The sequence below is a fragment of the Panthera onca genome, chromosome A1 (genome assembly GCF_046562875.1).
Source record: "Panthera onca isolate mPanOnc1 chromosome A1, mPanOnc1 haplotype 2, whole genome shotgun sequence".
In the NCBI taxonomy this organism is placed as follows: Eukaryota; Metazoa; Chordata; class Mammalia; order Carnivora; family Felidae; genus Panthera; species Panthera onca.
In genome coordinates, this window is record NC_138339.1 from 135,854,152 (window position 1) to 135,877,322 (window position 23,171).

At 37.5% G+C, this 23,171-nt stretch overlaps 1 long non-coding RNA gene across 1 annotated transcript in view; it reads left to right on the forward strand.

Moving 5' to 3' along the window:
* LOC132681607 (uncharacterized) overlaps positions 1 to 23,171 on the forward strand; it is a 174,439-nt gene that overhangs the window by 107,187 nt on the left and 44,081 nt on the right. Inside the window, exon 3 of the long non-coding RNA XR_009611139.2 lies at positions 20,234 to 20,297. This is a non-coding gene — a long non-coding RNA (uncharacterized LOC132681607). The remainder of the gene's footprint in view (positions 1 to 20,233; positions 20,298 to 23,171) is intronic.

The following is a 23,171-nucleotide window of genomic DNA, read 5'->3' on the forward strand; positions in this document are numbered from 1 at the left end:
CTCTAAAATGTGTTAAAATAATTCCTTTTAGTGGTGGATGGAAAAATTAGAAAGTATTACTATAGTCAAATAATTTGTTTGCCCTTTGGGAATGTAGCAAAGCGACTGTAGGGAATGGCTAAGGTAAGACAACAGACAGCTTCCAAGCTGAGGACAAAAAAAAAAAAAAAAAAAAAAAAGGCACAATAAGGAAGTTTTTAGAGATAGGCACCCAGGACAATTCAGAGATCCTGCATAGGTCTTTACAGGTCTGAAATCATGAAATGTGACAAAATAGTGCAGTGACCATGGGTCACTTGAATTTCTTGGGTTCTCTCCATTTTATTTTTAATGTGCTTTCTTCCCATTGAGTGATTATCTTAGGATTCAACAGTTTTGACAGCTTTGACATATTTGTATTTCTACTCTTCCAGGAGAAATAGTCATTTAGAAAACATTCTGTTACAAACTGGGTTTGGGAGAAAAAAAAAATACCACCGAGACCCCTGAACCAGACCCCTAAACCTCCGTGTCAAATAAAAATGAGCCATCAATGTGTTGGCCGCTCCGCTTGTGGGGCTAATCAGTCTGCTTAGCCTTACAGTATGGTCAGAGTAGTTAATTAAGAGCCAGGGGAACTGGGTTCCACAGAGCAGAGAGCAGTTTACAAGTGAATGCAGGGTGAGGTAGCTTATGGCCAGTGCTAACACATTAATCCCAAATCGGTTAACCAGTAGAGTGTAATGCCCGAGGTCGTGAACCTCCCGCAAGAGACCACCAGAGTCGTAAGTCAAAGCCAAGCGGCAAGGGTCATTTATTGCGGGTTCGAACCTGGACCTCTGCGCACTCGTCGCCAGTGACGCTGAGAGGCCCCGAACAGGGTTGGTACAGCGTTTTTATAGACAGAGACAAACAGCATAGGGGAGGTTTCAGGAAAAAAAAGGGGAAGGGGGAAGGGGGAAGAATGTATTAAGCAAGCAGGTTTACAGAAGCAAGAAATTCTGGTTAGTTTATGTACAGTCACTTATTCTATTACATACCAGACCACATTTAGGAAGTTTTACAACTTACTCTATTACATAGTGAGTTACATTCAGGAAAGGTTTCACAATGCTCGTAGCAAACAGCAAGCAAAACAGACTTCTCAGCAATTGTATTTCTTATCAAAGATCCATAATAAGCAGAAAAGAGAACTTAGCTTTAAACTAAGGCAGGGCTGTTCTTTTCATAGAGTTTAAAGAACAACAACATCTAAATTGGGCTTTGAATAATTGATGACAGCAGCTGAACTATTAAAGAAAAAATGTGTCTTTCCTCTAGGAAGCCTATATGCCTGTAATTACTGAGCTTATTTTCTCTGATTGGATACACTTTCTCGCAAGAATATTTTCTTTCCTCTGAAACATGAAGAGGAGCTCCAGTGACAAGTTTTTGATGGAAGGGATAGAAAAATGATATGCTTTAAAGGGGTTGCCAAATTAACTGACTGGTTTCAAAAAATCCAGCCCATAATTTCTGCTGTACAAGTAGGTATACAACAGGAGAGCGACAGAAATGGAGGGTTAACTTTTCGGCTGAGGGCAGGTTGGGTGTGATGGTGGGATAATGAGGGCGTCCACCACAGCACAGACTTTGAGATAAAAAGGAAGCGGTATTTAGAAGACAATCAAAAGACAGGTTTTTAAAATACAGTGATGACAAAGAATCTTGCAAGAGAATGGAGTGTAATTCATCATGAACTTGTGAACCATTAACTCAGATGAAACAGTGATCTTTCCAGCCTTCTAACATTGCCCTTCAGAAAGAGTATTGTTTGTAAAATCACTTCTTGCAGAGGTTTGAAACAGCGCATAATGCAGGTGACACTTCTGGATCAATTCTTCCTATTACCTCTTTTTCTTATGTGTCACACTTGTTACATTTCTAATAGTTTCCATAGAAACAGATAATGTTGGACTTTTGAAACTGTGGTGGTAAGAGGTGAAAGAGCCAGGAAGATAGTTGGAGAAGGACTGACCCACAGATATGTTCAAATAAAGTTAAGGATGCGTGACATTTATGTGCTAATTGAACAGCACAAAGATTTTACAGCACAGAGACTTCATAACGCTTCACAAACTTGATGAGTAAAAAGGTTGGACATGAGACAGTCACAAGTCCAAAGTTTGAGCATTAAATTCTGATCCTAAAATTGTATGCATCTATTTATCTATGTGTATACAGTACCTTAGGATTCCGTGGTAGTCTGCTAGCCGTCACATGCTTTACTAACTTATGTAAAAAGGCACAACCAAAATTGATGATGCATTCCTTCTTTCGTGAACCTGTATTAAAATGCCTATCATATGCCAGGCTCTCATCAAGGTGTTCCAGATCATTACACAAAGCAGAGGATGTTCCTTTGCAGAGCTTACATTGAGGTGGCATTGTAGACAGTTAATGGAGTGAAATGTTACAAATCGCTACGTTCTGTGAAAAAACAAGAACAAAAACAAAAAACAAAACAAAAAAAAAAACTTGAGGGTGCCTGGGTGGCTCAGTCAGTCGGTTGAACGTCCCACTGTTATTTTTTCAGATTTTTAAAAAATGTTTATTTATTTATTTTTAACATGTATTTATTTTTGAGAGAGAGAGAAAGACAGTACGAGTGAGAGAAGGGCAGAGGGAGAGGGAGACACAGAATCTGAAGCAGGCTCCAGGCTGTGAGCTGTCAGCACAGAGCCTGACGTGGGGCTCAAACCCACGAACCATGAGATCATTACCTGAGCCAAAGTCGGACACTTAACTGACCGAGTCACCCAGGTGCCCCTGAACGTCCTACTCTTGATTTTGGCTCAGGTCATGATCCCGGGGTCATGGGATTGAGACCTGTGTTGGATTCTGTGCTATATAGAGCCTGCTTAAGATTCTCTCTCTCTCTCTCTCTCTCTCTCTCTCTCTCTCTCTCTCTCTCGTCCCTCCCTCCCTCCCTCCCTCCCTCCCTCCCCTCTTGCCCTTCTCCACCTCACGTGCACATGCTCTGTCTCTCTCTCTAAAATTAAAAAAAAAATTTTTTTAAATAAAAAAAAAAAAAAGAGGAACATTTGAGTAAGCTAAAAGAGCTGGGCCGTTGGGTTGTAATTTTGATGAGGGTGGTCCCGGGAACTTTACTGAGAGCATGAATAAATACTTACTGGAGTTGAGGAAATAGACAATGGAAGGAGCTGGTAGACCCCTCCAGGCAGGAGGGACTGCCTGCTTATTCCTGCTGCAGCAGGGATGACGGTGTGGCTGGGAGGGAGAAAGTAGATTAGCAAGTGGAATGTCCAAAAGGTAGCTGTCAGCCAGATCATCTGAGTTTTTAGGCCGTTTTAAGGATTTTGGCTTTTACTGTGAGTAAAATGAAAGGCCAGTAGGTCATTTGGTCCTTATAGTATGGTCCCTGGACCAGCAGCACAAGCATCATCTGGGAATTATAAGAAATGTGAATTCTCGGGTCCTACCCACATCAAAATTTCTGGAGATGGGGCTCCTCACTTTGTTTTAATAAGTACTCTAAGTGATTCTGATCCATGTTCAGGTGGAGAATCACAGCAGTGGATGATTCCAAGCAAAACGACATCATGATCTAACTTGATCATTTACCTTAAGACTTTTACTGATTGACCATAATTTGGGCATTCTTGAGGGTAAAAAAGAATACTAAAAAACAGTTACAATTTATCTACAACAGAGTATAAGGTGAGATGTTCTGTGTCAAACCAGGATGTGGGAGGCCATAAATCACTCATTTATTCTATAGAATATTACAGGCTCATCTAAAACGAGATCTGGGGACACCTGGGTGGCTCAGTCGGTTAAGCATATGACTTGATTTCAGCTCAGGTCATGATCTCAGGGTTCATGGGATCAAGTTCCATGTCGGGCTCTGTGCTGACAGTGTGAAGCCTGCTTGAGATTCTTTCTGCCCTTCCCCTGCTCAGGCCTCTCTCTCAAAATAAATAAATAAACCTTGAAAAATAAATAAATAAAATATATAAATTCAAATAAGTAAGTAAATATAATATAATATAATATAATATAATATAATATAATATAATATAATACAATACAATATAATACAATATATAATAAATACATAAAAAGAAGTCACCAAGACAGGCTTCTACAACTTGAAAAGCAGAGGAAGGGGAAAAGCACTGCAAAGTACAGCTTCCTAGGCTGGAACCTTCCACTCTCCTGAGCAATACCCAGCCTGAAGTTCATGGGAAGGACATCTCACTTGGAAATATAGACAGCTTACCGTACATAATCTGCAATGATTTAAAACGAAGCTGGAGCTAGAATGGGATTTTTATGGAAGCCTGACCTTTGGTCTTGCTCATTTCATTACCAAGTATTTTACTGCTGACATTTAGTCTGGGCCAAAGTTTGTTCCTACGCATTTTGAAGTCATGACATTTCATCATGTGGTATTTTGCTTTTGATTAAGGTGCTATAGCATTAGTTGCCTTATAAATTTAATGGTGTTTCAATATTTTATACGAACATGCTCTTTTTTAAAAAATGTGGCTCCGTAGAGGTAGTATCTAATTTGATACAAAATGTCTCCACGACGAATCTCTCAAGAGTGAAATGTTGCTCTTATCAAGGGTGGGCTGAGGTGCCTTCTAAACAAGCCCCCCATAGACATAACATGAGAGCGCATGAAGTGCAGAGGCTGTGCCCAGCGCCCATGCCTCCTGTGCCCTTGTCTCCTCCCTGTGACGCTGTAGAATGCTTCAGGTCTCAGAAGAGTTCATTTCAACCCTGCAGAACCACAGTCTTCGCTCGTAAAAGCATTGCCTACGGAAAATATAAACTAGTTAAAAATAGAAAGAAACACATAATTTCAGCTTGAGAAGAGATTAAGGATTAAATCTTAGGCTTCTCAAAGGCAGTCCGCAGACCACCTGCATAAAGGTCACCTGGAGAGCACAGCAAATAGACAACCACAGGCTACCTGCCAGACCTGCTGAATCACAATCTCTGGGCAGGGGGCTTAGAAATCTGCATTTTTAATAAGCACTCTAGGTGATTTCTATGCACAGCGAAGTTTGTGAAGCACTATGATATGGACAGTGTCCAAAAACAATATTATCATCCAGAGATCCAGAAGGTGAAGATATGAACAATTATAACGTTGAGATAATTTTCCATGGTTAAACTATTTTGGTTCAAAGGACTATAAAGTAAGGAGAAAAAGGGAGGAAAAAAAGATAAGCCAAACCCCAAAGGACTCACTGCAGCAGGTCGGAGGAAATGTTAAAAAGCTTGAGAAATAGCCAAATAATTGCTGGGAGATGGGAAGTTGGGGGAGCCTGCCTGGGGATCTCTCGGGACTAACTTCACATTGCTAATTTACAATCACAGGCTGCATCTGTCACTTTTACAAATCAATGAGAATGCCCACCCTTTAATAGCATGAGGTTACTTGTGGTGGCTGCTGGTGCAGGCCATCCAGAGGAGACCTTTCAGGATGTCAGGAAAGAACCTCAGTGACGCACATTAACACACACACGCTCCTTTATGTCACTTCCAATTTACTTTATCTTAAATTGTCAGCAAGGAGAACTCACACCCATATTAATAACTAGAGGTTTGCATGTAGGCCAAGAAAAATAAACCCTGCTGATAGCTCTGTAGACAGCTGGTTTGTTGTAAGTGGAGCCAAAAAAAAAAAAAAAAAAAGAAAAAAAAAGACATGGCTCTTTGTATTTGTGGAAATTTTATAATATTTAGGGAAGGAACTGGTGGAAGAATGGTTTCAATGTCTTTGTTTAGGAAAGGCATTTTGAGAAAATAATCAAGATTGTCCTTAAACATGATTTTTACTATAAACAGCAGAAGAAAAGGAAAACCTATTAAGGCAAAGTCATAAGTTTCAACCATCTGGGAATCTAATTGTGCTGAAGAAGGAGCACCTAAAGTATTCTTTTTACGTTTCTTAAGACAAATGAAGAAATTAAGATGCTGCTTCCGTGAAGCTAATTCTGATCAAAAAGCAAGAAAGTATTCATGATGGGAAGTGATTAAGTGGAAATAAACACTGACTGTAACCAGACATGGGACTAAGGTATTTGAAAAACAGTTTTCAAAAGCACTTAAAAAAAAAAATCAGATTTGTCTTTCGTGTGAGCCTTAAAAGGGAATGTTGTCCAAGGAGTGTGGTAGGAAAATGAACTTCAGTTTGTACGGTCTCCATTCAAATGGAGAAGAAAATATTTCTCAGGGAACTGATTTAGCTGCCCAAGAAGGTTTCCCAAGAGCAGGGATTATAAAAGAACATGTGGAAGAGGTAGAAAGAGGGGCACATAGCAAGGAATGAAAATAAAAGAGCTGCGTGGACTTACAAGAGCAGGACCAGGAGGTTAGAGGCCAGGGTTATGGAAGCCTGAGGAACTGCTAAGGATAAGAAAAGGCTGTGGAAGCCATGTCCAGGAATGCTGTGAACAGAGAAGGGATAGGATCACTGCTGGAAGTGGTCCACTGCTAACAGATGACCGAAGCGTTACTAGATAATCGATGTTTTCGCCTTTGCGCGGAGCACAGTCACGGTCACCTATTGAGTATAACACCCATGTGAGGAGATGGGTGGCTGAAGTGCTCTGGTGGTAACAGTGATTTTGAAAATGGAAAGGTCAGAGAATAAATGGGAGTTTTATAGGAGAGATTTCAATACCGACATGAAATGCCAAATTAAGGGACTTGCTTATTTCTCAATAACATCTCTCTACGGACCAAGAAGAATGACATCCCAAGAGGCAAGGCTCTGCAAATCTGATGTTAGAACTGTCATTAACAATGGTCGGGATCCAAGTATAGAGGTTTCAAAGATGCAGTCAGAGTGTTCTAATCCAAAGTTTGAAAAAGGAAAAGAGATGGATTTGGAGTATATCAGAGCAGTGATAGGAGTATTTCTGCCATAATTCTATAACATCTTATGAGGTAGAGAACCTGGCGTGATTTCAATTAAAAAATGATGTTTAGAGTCTACTAAATAAGGAAAGTGTACTAAAAACGAGCAAAATTCATTTAGAGGGTTCCCTAATCTATTCGTGAAAGAAACATTATCATCATTGTGATTTCAGTAGAGCATCCTACAAAATTTCTTTTATACACTTAAAGGAAAGATGGAGACGGGTAAACTTGGTGATGATGCAAACAATGGATTCATAATCCCAACCATATTCCGATAGGACCAAAATGAGACATTCCTAAACTGTGCTATAGGACTCTATAGCCTTGTCTTTGGCCTTGTCTTGTTCAGTATTTTGATCGATGATTTGAATTAAAAACAAACAGAAAAGGGCACTTATAAAATTTGAATATGACACAAAGCTAGAGACAAAAATAATAGTATACTGCTAGTCCGAACAAGATGGCCTATATTTGTTGTCTTAATTCAGACTGCTGTAACGAAGCGTAGTAGACTGGGTGGTTTATAAACTACAGAAATTTATTTCTCACAGTTCTGGAGGGTCCAAGTTGGAGATCAGGGTGCCAGCATATTCAAATTCTGGTGAGGACCCTCACTCTTCCAGGTGGCAGATGGCCATCTTCTTCCTGTGTCCCCACATGGTAAAGAGGGGTGAGGGAGCTCTCCGGGGTCTCTTTTATAAGAGTGTAAATCTCATTCAAGAGGACAGAGCCCTGATAACTTCATTACTTAACTTAATCACTTCAAAATCTCCACCTCCTAATATCATCACATTGGAGGTTAGGATGTCAGCATATGAATTTAAGAGGGACACAAACCTTGAGCCAATAACACTTGTCTCTTTCTCCTCCCTTCCCGCTAAGTCAACAACATACCCTAGAAAGAACATAAGAGACAACCAGACAACTCTGAAAAGTAGTATGGTAGGCTGAATTATGTCCCCCAAAGATGTCTACATCCTAATGCTTAGGATCCGAATGTTACCTTGCATGGCAGAAGGGATTTTACAGATGGGATTAAATGACAGATTCGGAGATGAGGAGATTGTCCTGGATTATCTAGAAGGGTCCCTTACAAGGATCCTCCTAAGAGTAAGGCCTGAGCGTCAGAGTTAGGAAAGGACGGCTATCTCATGATGGAAGCAGAGAGAGTTTGAAGATAGTGTGCTACTGGCTTTGAATATGGAGAAAGGGGCCACAAGCCAAGGAATACAGGCAGCCCCTGGAAACTGGAAAAGGCAGTCTCCCCGAGAGCTTCCAGAAGGAACCAGCCCAGCCTACACTTGGATTTTAGCCAAATGAAACACAGTTTTGGGCGTCTGACCTGCAGAACTATAGGAAAATAAATTTGTGTTACTGTAGTCCACCATATTTCCAGTAGTTTCTTACAGCCTCAGTAGGAACCTCATATAGACAAGAGGAGGGAGAACTGATTAAAGACTCCAGAACTGGAGGAAACGCATAATGGCAAGGTGTTTCATGACCTCCCATTCACCACCCAACAAACGAAGATCCTGGAGATCCCAACCCTTAACCTAGTGACCCAGCTCATCCCTCCACTTGACCAAACAGAATAGGACAATGGCAAAAATAAAATATAATGGCAACCCTAAATGTTGGTAAAATTTAGAGAAACTAGGTCAGTCGTACAATGTCAGTGGAAATGTAAGATTGTAATCCATCTGGAAAACAGTTTGATGTTCCCTGTAATATTATACTTGGAACTCCCATACAATGCAGCAGCAGCCATTCTCTTGGGCATTTGTCACAGAGAAGTGAAATCTGTGCTTGCACCAAAACCTGTAGACAAATGCTCTTAACAGCTTTATTCAAAATAGCCCCTACTGAAAACAGCCCAGATGTCTTTCAACAGATGATTGGTTAAATTAACTATGATGCATCTATAGCATGAAATGTTACCCGGTAATTAAAAAAGAAAAGAAAAGAAAAGAAAAAGCTATTGATATGAAACAACTTGGATGAATTTTGAGGTAATTGTTCTCAGTTTAAAGAGTCCATCTTGAAAGGTGTTTTGATTCCATTGATGTAACATTCTTGCAATGACAAAATGATAGAAATGGAGAATAAATTGTTGTCAGGGTTAGGGATGGTGGGAAGAGGTGGCTGTGGCTATGAATAGAATTATAAGGAATCCTTTTGGAAATGTAGCTTTTTAAATATTGACCGTATCATGTCTGTATCTCACTGGTAGTAGAGTTTGGCAGAATGTTACCATTCGGAGAAATTTGCTAAAGGATACATAGGATTTCTCTGTATTTTGTTTTACAACTATTTGGTGACTGTATGTAAAAATAAAGAATTTACTTTTTTGAAAAAAGGCTGTGAAAAAATTCATAAGTGATGGCATATTCGATGGCATTTTATTTAGCCTTTGTGTTTCAGGTATTTTCACTGGGACTAGAATGCAAAGATGACCTTTTTGATTTTTTTCCTGCCTTAAAGATGTGGTCAAGGTCATCTTCTGGCTAGTATATAGCTGCCCCTTAAACCATGTGGGTTTGAGCTGTGTGTATCTACTTACATGCAAAGTACTACAGATGCATTTTCTCTCCCTTATAATTTTCTTAATAACATTTTCTTCCCTCTTATTTTATTATAAGAATACAGTATATAGGCGCACCTGGGTGGCTCAGTCGGTTAAGCGTCCGACTTCAGCTCAGGTCATGATCTCGCGGTTTGTGAGTTCGAGCCCCGCGTCGGGCTCTGTGCTGACGGCTTGGAGCCTGGAGCCTGCTTCGGATTCTGTGTCTCCCTCTCTCTCTGCCCCTCCCCCGTTCATGCTCTGTCTCTCTCTCTCTCCTTCAAAAATAAATAAACATTAAAAAAAAAATAAGAATGCAGTATATAACACCTGTAACATACAAAATATGTGTTAATCCACTGTTTATGTTATCACTGAGGCTTCCAGTCATTTGGCTTTTGGTAGTTAAGCTTTTGGGGAGTCGGAAGTTGTCTGTGGATCAGTGACTGTATGTTGGGGGGGTGGGCACCCCTACTCCATGTTGTTTACGGGTCAACCATAGTTTCTGATGAAAAATGTTGCTTTTTGTAAAGTTTCTTTTTTTCTCTCTGGCTTCGTTTAGGAGTTTATCTTTGATGTGTCACTTGCTTGAATAGGATGCATCAAGGTGTGCTTCTTTTGTTATTTTTTTTTTTCTGCTTGGCGTTCTCTGCAGCATTTCAGCAATCTGGAAAACCTGAGCTAAAATCAGGTTTGGGGGGACCAACTCCCTAAAAATTAGTTGTAGGGAAGCACTTCCAAAAGGCAAATTAAGAACCTCTGAAAATCCTTTGCTCCATAAAAGCACCAACAATAGTGCAAAATGGCCCAGGTCAACGTTTTTCTGAGCTCTTCAAATTAACCAAAACCCTGTTAACAGTCAAAGAACATTTATTCAAGAAAAATTGTTGAGTGAATCTTGGTATGAACAGGATGATAATGGTGTGTGTATGGATATGCCTTGTATCCTTCTTCCCAGCTGCATGGAAGCCTTGAAAATTATTAGCCTTGCAGCCGTGAAAGCTGTGAAAACCAGGATCTAGCAGCCACTGGAGGGACAGAATTGCTGTGGAGCTGCACTGAAATCCCTATCACTACAGAATTGTTATCTTTGACTTACCTGATAGCCCTCTGCAAATGCTCATTTGAAAGGATTCATCTCCATTTGACCTGACTCAGATTCCCTCAGTGGGAAAGGCCCTATCTATAGAGGGCTGGTTGAAAATAATACAAAAATTTAGGGAAAAAAAATGTTAGAAATTGTGAAAGAAGTACAGGAAGAAGAAAAGAAAGAGGAAGGAGGAGGAGAAAGATCATCCTGGCTGCTATAATGAAAATAGAATTTACAGCTTTACAGGTGGAAAGAGAATAGAGACCTGTCAGGTGACAAGGACTGAGAATGGATTATTGTATCTAGCAATGGTGACGTTATTGTGTGTCTTTCTCAAGAGCACTTTTAATGAAGTGAGAGGCCTAAAGGTTAAGAGAATGGGAAATGAATTGCAAACAAGTACAGGCAATCTTAGAATTGTGATATTTTTGGTTTCCCCGGTACCTTAGTTAAGCACTTCATTCTATAGGTGTGGAATGGAAACCCCAAGAAATTGACCAGCAGACATAGCTAGTTAGTGGCAAAGTGGGAGGTAACACCCAGATTTCCTCGCTCCCATGTTAAATATCCTTCAGTCATGTAAGATTGCCTCCTTCTGGAAGAAGAAAAAGGGTAGATAATCATCATACACTTATTATTATTTAAAAACAGATTCTGAAGTTCAGAAATAAAATATTTTTGCTTTGTCGAAGAAGAAGCTGGCTATTATTTTGGTCATGCCATTCTGAAAAGACGAAAATACAGAAATAACTTCCCACTTCCCCTTTTCATTACCACTCGCTATTTCAGAGACGTAGGGGTGATTTGCCGCTTAGTTACCATTATACAGATACCATATTCAGCTATTTTTTTGAACTGTGAATGTTGGCAGCAAAAGAACAATTTCATTTGTGTATTTTGATCACTTTTTTTTTTAATAGACTTAACCCCACAAAAGAATGTTATCTTTGGTTCTTAAACCTTTTGCTCTGAGTGAGTTTTATTTTGTTTTAGAATAATAAGAATTGAATTTCTCTTTTTACTCAAAATCAAAGCCTTTTAAAGGCCTCTCTGCACCCCCTTCCCCTACCTCTCGCCCGTTTCTGATGTTCTTTAGAGAATATAGTGTAGTGAATAACATCAGGTTTTTATCTATGTATCACCCGGCTCAGCATGATCCCATAGAAGAAAATGGAAGGAATAATCCACAGTGGTCAAGGAGCTAAAGACTAAACTTGATCCATAATTAAACAATACATTCACACGGCTGAGCAAAGAGCTTGCCTGCTACTGCTAATCTCTGATGTTCTTTTACAAGGCTTATCTCCATCTGAAAGCTTTCTTTTAAAACATTTCTCTGTCAAGTAGTCTAAATTATTCACCGCTTCCAATATTAATTTTTGTTGTATATTTCTGGTGTATTCCATACAATGGGATAGAAACATTTTATGCAGATTTTTAATTAAGATTAGTCAAAGCCACCATGCTAATAATAATAACAAATAGACGCATACCACGCATATACACCGTGTAGTTCTGGCTCATTAGATAGAATATGTAGCAAACAGCAATGAAAGCATCATTTCTTTGAACATTTACTTTAATTATGATACTATATACCACATATAATATTTATTCTAGGGGTGTGGAGAGGATTTTAAGATGAAAAAGTATAATTATGGTAATTATGATTTGAGGGCTTTCTTTCTTGAATATTTCCTTTGGAGATATGTGTGCCAGGAAAAAATATTAAGTGAAAAAAGGCTATGGGCATGAACAAACACTTCGTATTTTAATAATCCTCATCGTATTCAATGCTGCTGCCATATTAGCATATTGTCATTTCTGCTTTTTTCTTTTTCTTAAAAAATCTATTTGCATAATTATGTAGAGTGCAATCTCTTTCAGGTTGTTCCTGGCTATGGAGCACTTAGCATTGCATATTACTACAGGAGATCAGCTTCTGTAGATATTCATGACTTTGTGGATCTGAAAAGAAAATAAGTGTATGTATTTTCTCTTATTTCTCATTTTTTGTGTGAAGAGGAAGGCTTTGGCACATTCTAACAATGAATGTTAAATTGTCTTATTTTCTTTCTGAAATGGCATCTATGTCCTATACAACTACGTATGTATACAGAGGTATTAATTTTTGTTGTAATTAGTCATAGTTTTATGAAATTCTGGCCTCTACATTTCTCAATTATTTTCAGGTAACAAATGAGGTATGAATACATAATAAAGAATAGAAAAAAAAATTAAATACTGGGCTAGTTCCCAACGATCCTTAAATAATACATGCACACAAACACATTCATAAACACACCAATGTACACTTACATATCAGTTGCCTACACAGTTCCCAGCGATCCTTAAATAATACATGCACACAAACACATTCATAAACACACCAATGTACACTTACATATCAGTTGCCTACACAGGGAAAATTTTCCTTAAATCTGTGATATTTTGAATGAAGCCACTTATTATACCAGTTTTTAGTATAATTATTTTATGGCCTTTAAAAAAATACCCACTCATATATTTAAAAGGAAAAAAATAGTGGGGGTGCCTGGGTGGCTCAGTTGGTTAAGCGTCTGACTTCGGCTCAGGTCATGATCTCACGGTTCATGGGTTCGAGCCCCATGTCGGGCTCTCTGCTGACAGCTCAGAGCCTGGAGCCTGCTTCAGATTCTATGTCTCCCTCTCTCTCTGCCGCTCCCCAGCTCACACTCTGTCTCTCTCTCTCTCTCAAAAATAAATAAACATTAAAAAAAAAAATTCACATATCACTGTTTAACAAAAAAAAGAAAAAGAAGAAGAAAAAAAAGTGAAGCAAAATGGAAAGTTCCAGACAAGAAAACAAATATTACTGCAGATCTCACCACCCATCACTCAACAATTAGTCTTGGTGACCATCAACTTCATCTCCCTTTGTTCACACATGAGCTGTATAAAACATAGGAATAGTTTAAGACAGAGTCATAGCATCATCACTTAAAATTAAGCTTAATATTATTTGACTTTAACTGAGGAAATAGATAGCTTTTAAGTTGAGAATAACAAAATTTAGGTCCATTATTTTTATTTAAAAAAATTTTAGTTTTTTTAAATTTATTTTTTGAGAGAGAGAGAGAGAAAGCGTAAACGTGTGAGGGGCAAAGAGAGAGGGAGACTGGGAATCCCAAGCAGGCCCCACACTGTCAATGCAGTGCCCGATGTGGGGCCTGAACCCACGAACCGCGAGATCATGACACGAGTGGAGATCGAGAGTCTGTCGCTTAACCGACTGAGCCACCTAGGTGCCCCTAGGGTCTCTTATTTTTAGTGAAAGTGTCCAGTTTAGTAAAAAATATTGTGTAGCTTACACAGCAAGTGGGAGAGCCGGAGGACTACGTTTGTGACTCATATTCAACGTGTAATATGCAGAACCGTATCAAAGGTCTTAAGACGTCACTGCCACCACTTCTGTCAGTCTTATCTGAGATGTTGGAAATGTTATTTGACAAGTATTACTACAATCTCAACATATTTGACCACCCATTCCAGAAGAAAACTAAAACAAACCCCACAAACAAACGACAACAACAAAATTAAACAAAGCTGGGTTTGTTACATTTCTTGCCTTGGAAGTGAAGCTTCCTGTGAAAGCTACTGCCTGCTGGATCCTGGCTACAGAAGCGAGTGTTCTCAGCTGTGCCTCTAGGAAGATGGGATTTTGAAGGATTGAATGGTCACATCTGACAGCTATCCATTCCACATCTCTTGTTTCTTGGTCTTGTAATCTCTTTTTTTCATTATTTACTTCCTCCCTTTCATGGAACACACTCAGTAATACTGAGAAATTGTACTTGATAAGTAATATTTTGATACTTGAATGTCTAAAAAGAGTTATTTTGAACAATATATTTCAAGCTTGAAAAATATTTGACTCCCTGCTAAGAAATATGAGGAAAATATCACTCATACTTCCTCCCACATTTGCCCTTTTAGCTTCTCTTTTTTCCACTTTTAATTATATTATCATTTTAACATTTCTAACAAGTATAACATTTACATTAGATTATATAATTAAAATTAGTTTTTTAATCTTTAGTGTTGGCATAAATGTATTCAACTCTCACTAACCATTCTTTTTCTCTAGTTTCCATTTTCCTCAGCTCTTTATTTTGTGTTGTTTCTTGTTTGGCTAAATTTTACTATGCAAGAGTGAGAAGCTCTGTCTTTAATTTTAAACATAAAGGATAACTTCCTGCATATAAATTTGGGAAAACAATGTTTCTTAGAAATGATATTTGTATACTTTTTCTGGAACCGAATATTTCTTTGGAGACCTCGAAAGACTACCTGACATCCCCTTTGAATGATACTTACTCTTTCATTCATTCATGTGTACCTATGTGATTCTCCCTTTATTTTTATGGGATTAAAAAAAATTTCTTTAATATTTACTTATTTTTAAGAGAGAGAGAGAGAGAGAGAGAGAGAGAGAGTAAGGCAGAGAGGGAGGGAGACACAGAATCTGAAGCCGGCTCCAGGCTCTGAGCTGTCAGCAGAGAGCCCAATGTGGGGCTAGAACTCATGAACCTTGAGCCAAAGTCAGACACTTAATCGACTAAGCCACCTAGGCACCCCTCTTCTTTATCCTTAAAGACTGAGGAATTTACCAGAATTCATACATTTATATCAATCCCTCTGTATCCATTTTTCCTGGGAACACTGTGGGACTCAGATTCAAGCCTGCCATATTTCAGTACAGTTTAACTGTGTACTTACTTAAATGTTGTGCTGTTTGCTGTTCTCAGGAACACAAATTATATATACAGATTTTCCTTGACTTATGATAGGATTACATACTGATAAACGCATTGTGAGGTGAACATACTGTTAAATTGAAAATGCATTTAATACAACTACCAAACATCATAGCTTAGCCTACTCTACCTTAAACTTGCTCAGAACACTTACGATAGACCACAATGGAGCAGAATTATTTAACATAAACTTATTTTGTATTAAAGTTCGAATATCACACGTAATTTGTTAAAGACTGTGCTAAAGGTAGAAAAACAGAATGGCTCTATGGGTACAGAATGGTTATAAGGGTATTTGTTGTTTACCTTCTTGATCACATGGCTGGCTGGGAGCTGTGGCTCTCTCCCTCTGCCTCGCATCATAAGAGAATATCATACCAGTTATTGCTAGCCTGGGAAACAATCAAAATTCAAAATTTGAAGCACAGTTTCTACTGAATGCGTATCACTTTCACACCATCGTAAATTCAAAAAATTATAAGTCAAACCATTGTGAAGTCAGGGAGCATCTGTACTTTAGTATCATCTGTTGTATCCATGTTTCTCCATAGTTACATTCATGTTGTGTTTTCTGATGTTGTATTTATGTGATTTACTTCGGCCTATCCACTGCACTTTTGACTTTGTTTTCAGTTATGTTCATTTTTATATTATGGTCTTAACATGACTTTCAGAACCATCATATTTTTATTGTTCATTTCCATTTTTTTTCCCTAAGAACTAGGAATTTCCAACCCTTTCTGTCTTTTGTATTCCCTTATTTGAACATTTGTAAATCTTGTGCCATTTTAAAAATTAAAGTGATTATACTACCTATCATTTCTGATTCTGACATTACCTATGTTTCTTTGGGTAATTCTTTTTATAATGTCTTTTCTTCACTTGGCCTTTTTTAATGCTTCCAATCTTCTATAAAAAGCATGCTTTAATGTGTGGCTTTTCTGTTAGAGCTTTTGTGGTTACTTAATGAAAGATACAACTACCTGGCCCCAGTGGCCTTCCCCCTTTGGGTAGCTTAGTTGAGAGCTGGTTCAGTGGACTGAACTGTTCTGCTGAGAGCCAAGGTATTTATTTAGCTAATGTCAGTGTTCCTGGTATGTAAGATTGTTTCCAGAGCTCTTGGTTTGCATATTCTAAACTTTGGTATTCGTATTCCCTAGCATTGTTCCAGGGCCTACACATCATTTGATATATTTCTTGTTGCTTTGTGTAGGGATCAGTAAGTGCTACAACCTGAGGGCCACATCCAGCCTGCTTCCTGTTTTTGAATGGCATGTGAGCTAAGAATTGTTTTGCATTTTTATATGGATGGAAAAATCCAAAGAAGAATAATTTATGAAACATGAAAGTTAAATGCAATTCAAGTTTCAGTGTCCATAAGTAAAGTTTATTGTAACACAGCCGTGCTCATTTTTTTTTTTTTATATACTATCCATGGCTGCTTTTGTATTGCTGTAGCAGAGTAGAGTAGCTACACAGAGAATATATGGCCCATATTTCTATATAAAATGTATACTACCTGGTCCCCTTCGGAGAACGTTTCCCTGGTTTAGAGAAACCAGGTGTTCCCAATTCCTCAGGTTAGGCTTACCTGTAAATAGGCAACAATGTATTGGGCTCACTCTTGGAGTCCTCAGTTGCATATCCCACAGGCTGACCTAGCCAGACCTGTATCCTAGCAGTTTGGCTTTGATGCATACAGAGCATTTTTGTCCATCCTATATTACAGAAAAATGAAAGTATGGAGGACTATACTCACCCCACTATTTCTCTGCTTATAAAATTTTCCTAAATAAATTCTATGTTATATTGGGATCGTGTGATGCTATGGTATGTGAACTTCTTGGATGATATTACTTATCTTTGAATTGAATTGCTGTTAATGGAAATCATGTGGGGTCAAACTGGGCACGTAGTGGCTAGAAGATTGAGAGGAATCTAAAGGAATCTACTGCCTCTCTTTTGTTTTTGACATTTTCGTATACACTTCTTTTTTTTCTTTTTCTTTTTCTTTTTTTTCTTTTTGGGTCTTTATCCACCTTTTTGAGATCTCAAACTGGATCTCTGCAGGGATTTTTTTTTCCAACTTTCTAGACAACTCTGGATCTCTTAATTAATCATCATAATTTTGTATGCCATCTCAACCATGGTAAAATCTGTACATTGTCCCTGATCTCTCATTTTGATTATCATTTAACAGCATTTAAGTGATGTCAAAAATGTCTTCTTTGAGCCATGACAGTTTTCTTGTTTCCCTTATGATGGAATGTTTTCTTTTGTCTATTAGTTGGTTTTTGTTGGTGGTGAGATTTGAAGAAGCGGAGGAAAGGGGAACTTTCTTCAGCCATAGAACTAGAAATAACAGGCTGTTTTTATACTTTTATAAATTTTTAGTTCACATATAATTATCTTAACTCTATACCCCTGAGTTTAATTTCTGTCCTGACTAAACTACTAAAATTTTCATCTGTGTAGTAAAAATCACTAAGACTTGGGGCGCCTGGGTGGCGCAGTCGGTTGGGCGTCCGACTTCAGCCAGGTCACGATCTCGCAGTCCGTGAGTTCGAGCCCCGCGTCAGGCTCTGGGCTGATGGCTCAGAGCCTGGAGCCTGTTTCCGATTCTGTGTCTCCCTCTCTCTCTGCCCCTCCCCCGTTCATGCTCTGTCTCTCTCTGTCCCAAAAATAAATAAATGTTGAAAAAAAAAATTTTTTTTAAAAAAAATCACTAAGACTTGTTTAAACTTTGTAAATTTGACATTCTTAGGAATATCCTTTCAAATGGATACACTAGGTTTATGCTAATAAGAGTGGACAGTTAAGTTCTTGGTAAATGTAACCCCCAGTATTTCTTCCACTAGAAAAAGGTAATGTTGACTTCTAAAAAGACCTGAGTCGCAATGACAAAATACTTCTTTCATTTCCCTAACATCAGCCAAAGCATTTCCTTTCATTTAATTTAAAAAAAAAAAAAACAAATTATTCTTTCTATTTTTTGCAGATTGTAATAGTTTCAGGACATTGTGCATGTCTCCCAAAATACTCTTTAGGAATTGCATGTGTGAGATTTTCATGTGAGATATTTCTGAGTGAAGTTTATTGTGACTTCCTAATTAGCTGTGGGTATCAGGATTTTCTTTTCTTTTTTTTTTTTTACCCAGTTTTTATTTTTGTACTTATTATTTTTATTTTATTTTATTTTATAATTTATTGTCAAGTTAGCTAACAAACATTGTAGTCTTGGCTTCAGAGTAGATTTCCATGATTCATCACTTACATACAACACCCAGTGCTCTTCCCAATGTGTGTCCTCCTCAATGCCCATCACCCATTTTTTCCATCCCCCCCATCCCTCCACCCCCATCTACCCTCAGTTTGTTTTCTGTGTTTAAGAGTCTCTTATGGTTTGCCTCCCTCTCTGTCTGTAACTGATTTTTTCTTCCCTTCCCCTGTGGTCTTCTGTTAAGTTTCTCTAATTCCACATATGCATGAAGGCATATGATATCTGTCTTTCTCTGACTGGATTTTCTTTTCTTTCTTCTTGTTTTCAAAATGATATTTTTTTGACAAAAGATTTGAGGGGTAGTATGCCTAGACCAAAGGAATAAGATACTTAGGAATGTCACTTCTTTATGAGAACAATTTAGACAACATAAAAAGAGTTAATAACAACCCCAAGATATGAAACAGTATAGACTCAAGATCTAGTAACATATTTGGGAGTTTGAACAAATGTAACCTTTAGAGATTTATTTTCTCCTGAGTAGAAGGAAAAATCAAAATATTCATAGAAGGATGTGAGTCACATTTGAAATATTTATTATTGATTTACCTTTGTTTGGAGTTCAATGATGTTTAATAAATATCCCTTTTTTTTTAATTTTTTTTATAACATTTTATTTATTTTTGAGACAGAGAGAGACAGAGCATGAACGGGGGAGGGGGAGAGAGAGAGGGAGACACAGAACCGGAAGCAGGCTCCAGGCTCTGAGCCATCAGCCCAGAGCCCGACGCGGGGCTCGAACTAGCGGACCGCGAGATCGTGACCTGAGCTGAAGTCGGACGCTTAACCCACTGAGCCACCCAGGCGCCCCAATATCCCTTTCTAAGAAAAAAATATTAAAATTTTAACTATGATAAGTCAAAATTTTTCTTTACTTCTCTTTTAATTCACCTATCTCCCCAGTTGAATAGAGTTTGTAATTATTCAAAGATGCCACAGCACAAATTGGAAAAACCTCTCACGACTAAGACAATTGAAAAAAAGCAGACGTTTATTGGATTCTTTTCTACCCAACACTTTAATGAGTAAGGATGTGGACAGTAATTGTTTTCTTCCCTGCCCTAGTAATGGAAAGTAATTAAAATGAAATAAAAAATAATGCACACTGCAAAGATGTTCAAAAATTCTACATTTTTACTGGTCCTAATTTATAGACAAGTGTTGGAATATTCTTACAATGCCAGTTTTTTCCACAGCATTTGTCATCTGAAATTTATAGAATTATAACTTACATTCCATTATTGGTTACCATAATAAATAAGGTCGTTGATATATTTAAACAACCTTTGTCCCCTCATTTAAAACTAAGATTTTTAATGTTTATTTATCGTTCAAGAACTCTTATGTTAACTTTCATACAATGAGTTAATAAAAAGTAACAATTTACCTCATAATACGTGGTTATGAGTTTGGGATATATTGCATGAATGAAGATCCCACATTGCCTATTTGTTCAGAAATAACACAGCATGACATAAATATTATGTCATTTCTCAATCATAGAGGTTTTATTATTTTCACTTATATTGACTTCTTCTTTGTAAGTAACTTATCACTATGAATACTCATAGATAATATTTTCCATTTAGGAATCAATCTGCACAGAAAACACGAAAGTGAGAATGGAGAAGAAGCTATTTCACCCATGAAATGGTAATATGTAAGTTTATTATTAATAAACTATTATATCCCCTTTGTAGGAAGGAGTGTTGAATAGTGGTATTTTTAATTAATCATATATAACTGAAAGGAGAATAATTGAATTGAATAATTGAAAACAGAGGGGTGCCTGGGTGGCTCAGTTGGTTAAGCGTCCGACTTCAGCTCAGGTCACGATCTCGCGGTCCGCTAGTTCGAGCCCCGCGTCGGGCTCTGGGCTGATGGCTCAGAGCCTGGAGCCTGCTTCCCATTCTGTGTCTCCCTCTCTCTCTGCCCCTCCCCCGTTCATGCTCTGTCTCTCTCTGTCTCAAAAATAAATAAACGTTAAAAAAAAAAAAAAAAAAGAAAACAGAAAGATATCTGAATATTTCCTTCCAAACTTCCTTTCACTCATAGGTGTTTTATTTTGTTTTATTTTATTTTATTTTATTTTTATTTTATTTTTATTTTATTTTATTTTATTTTTTATTTTTTATTTTTTGAAGTGTAGTTGACACAGAATGTTACATTAGTTTCCGGTATACAACATAGTGATTCAATAACTCTATATGTTATGCCCATCACGAGTTGTATATACCATCTGTCACCACACAAACTATTACAATACCATTGGCTATATTCCCTGTCATGTACCTTTTATCACCATGACTTATTGATTCCATAAGTGGAAGTCCATACCTCCCAATTCCTTTCAATTCTTTTTGCTCCTCCGTCCATCCATCTGTCTTCTGGCAACCACATTGTTCTCTTCACTGATGGGCCTGTTTCTGCTTTTTGTTTGTGTGTTTGTTACTTGCATTGTTTTTTAGATCGTACATATAAATGAAATCTTACGGTATTTGTCTTTCTCTGTCTGACTTACTTTACTTAGTCTCATACCCTCTAAGTCCACCCATGGTGTTGTAGATGTCAAGATTTCATTCTTTTTATGGCTAAGTAATATTCCATTGTATACATATACCATATCTTCTTTATCCATTCATCTACTAATGGACACTTATGTTGTTTCAATTGTCCTCTGACACACTTAGTGAAGATGACCACACAATGACTTGTATGTGAGTGCTCACAGCAGCATTATTCTTAACAAACCACTGTGAGGCAACTTCATTCATCAAAAGGTTAATGGATAAACAAATTGTATTACATATCTATATAATGGAATACAACTCAGCAATAAAAAGAAATGAGTCACCGATACAAATAAAAAAAAAAAAAACTTGATCAACTAGAAAACATTGGTTTTAATAAAAGAAGTATACACAAAATAGTACATACCATATGGTTGCATTTATAGAATGTCCAACATCAAGCAACACTATCCTATCCTGACAGAAATCCTATACTGACAGAGATTGCTGGGGGCTGGTGGTAAAGGAATTGACTGAAAAGAGGCACAAGGGAATGTTCTGGGAGTGATTGTGGAAATGTTTGCTATTTTTATTGATACGGAGATTACACAGATGGACACATTTAGCAAATTTGGTATCATTTTAAATAGGTACATTTTATTGCATCTCAAGTATATCTCAAAAATGAGAATTGAGTGTAAAATGACAGTAATCCAGCAGACACATAACGTATTGGCCAAAGTTTGTAAAGTAACAGTATCAAGTGTTGATGAGCATGTGTAGCAATTTGAAGTATCTTATATGGCTGGTGAGTAAATTGATAAAATCACTCTGGAAAAGAATTTGACGGTATTTACTTTAGACGGCCTTCTGTATACCCTATGACCCGGGGATTTCACTGGAGGGTAGATACCCAAAAGAAATGTACAAAACTGTTTATAGCACCACTGTTTATAAAAGCCAAAAAGTGTAAGCAATTTGAATATTCGTATCTAGTGGAGTGGATACATAAATTACAATTGTGACGCAGCACTGAAAATAAACAAACTAATGATATGTATACCATAGATGAATTAAAAAAAAAAACAGTGTTGAGTGAAAGAAGCCAGACATAAAGGAGAATATAAATTATGATTCCCTTATATAAATCTATGGTGTTAGAAGTCAGGATAGTGGTTTACTTGGTGGGGACAGTGACTGGTAGGGTCATAAAGGGATTTATATTGATAATATTGTAGTTTTAGATGTTGATTATCTTGTATGTCTACGTTATAAAAATGAATGGAGCTTCATGCTTATATTTGTATTCTTATCTGTGTTTTACTTCAATAAGAACCTTATTTAAAAGGTTGAGCCACTGAATTAAATGAAAATTGTTCAGTCTTTTGGCAGTTTTCGATAGAATTCCGCAAATTCCATGATGCCTAAGAGAGAGTCATGAGCCCAAGGACCCTAATGAAATCATAGCTTTCATGGAATACCTCCCCTGTATGCAGTGCTATGCTGATTTCTGGGGAGAACACTAAACAAACCAAAACCCAAACTAAACTCCAAAAACCTAAACAAACCAATTTTACCCCAAAAGTTTTAACACTTTTTTTTGAAAGGACAAAATTACATGAGTTATCTTAAATATCAGTAGTGGCCAAAAAGGCAGAGAAAGGCAATAACATGTTTGGATGGGATTATATGTATTTCCAAAGGAGCAAACAATGAAAGCCAATATAATTTCAACTTTATGTCTTAGAAAATGACATCAAATGGTAGTATTATCCATTACGTCATGAAATGTTAGGGTCATGCCTGATAAAGACAGTGAGACCTCTATTTGGTTCTTGTGGCACAGAATTATTCTATACACAGGATTATTCTATTATATACATCATATATTCAACATGCACAAATATAACTGACACAGGGCCCTTAGGGTCAGAAAAGAAAGTAGAATATCAATTTCTTAAAAAGATGGAATGCTTTCACCGTCCTGTTCCCTTCACTGAGTTGTTGAAAGGATTTT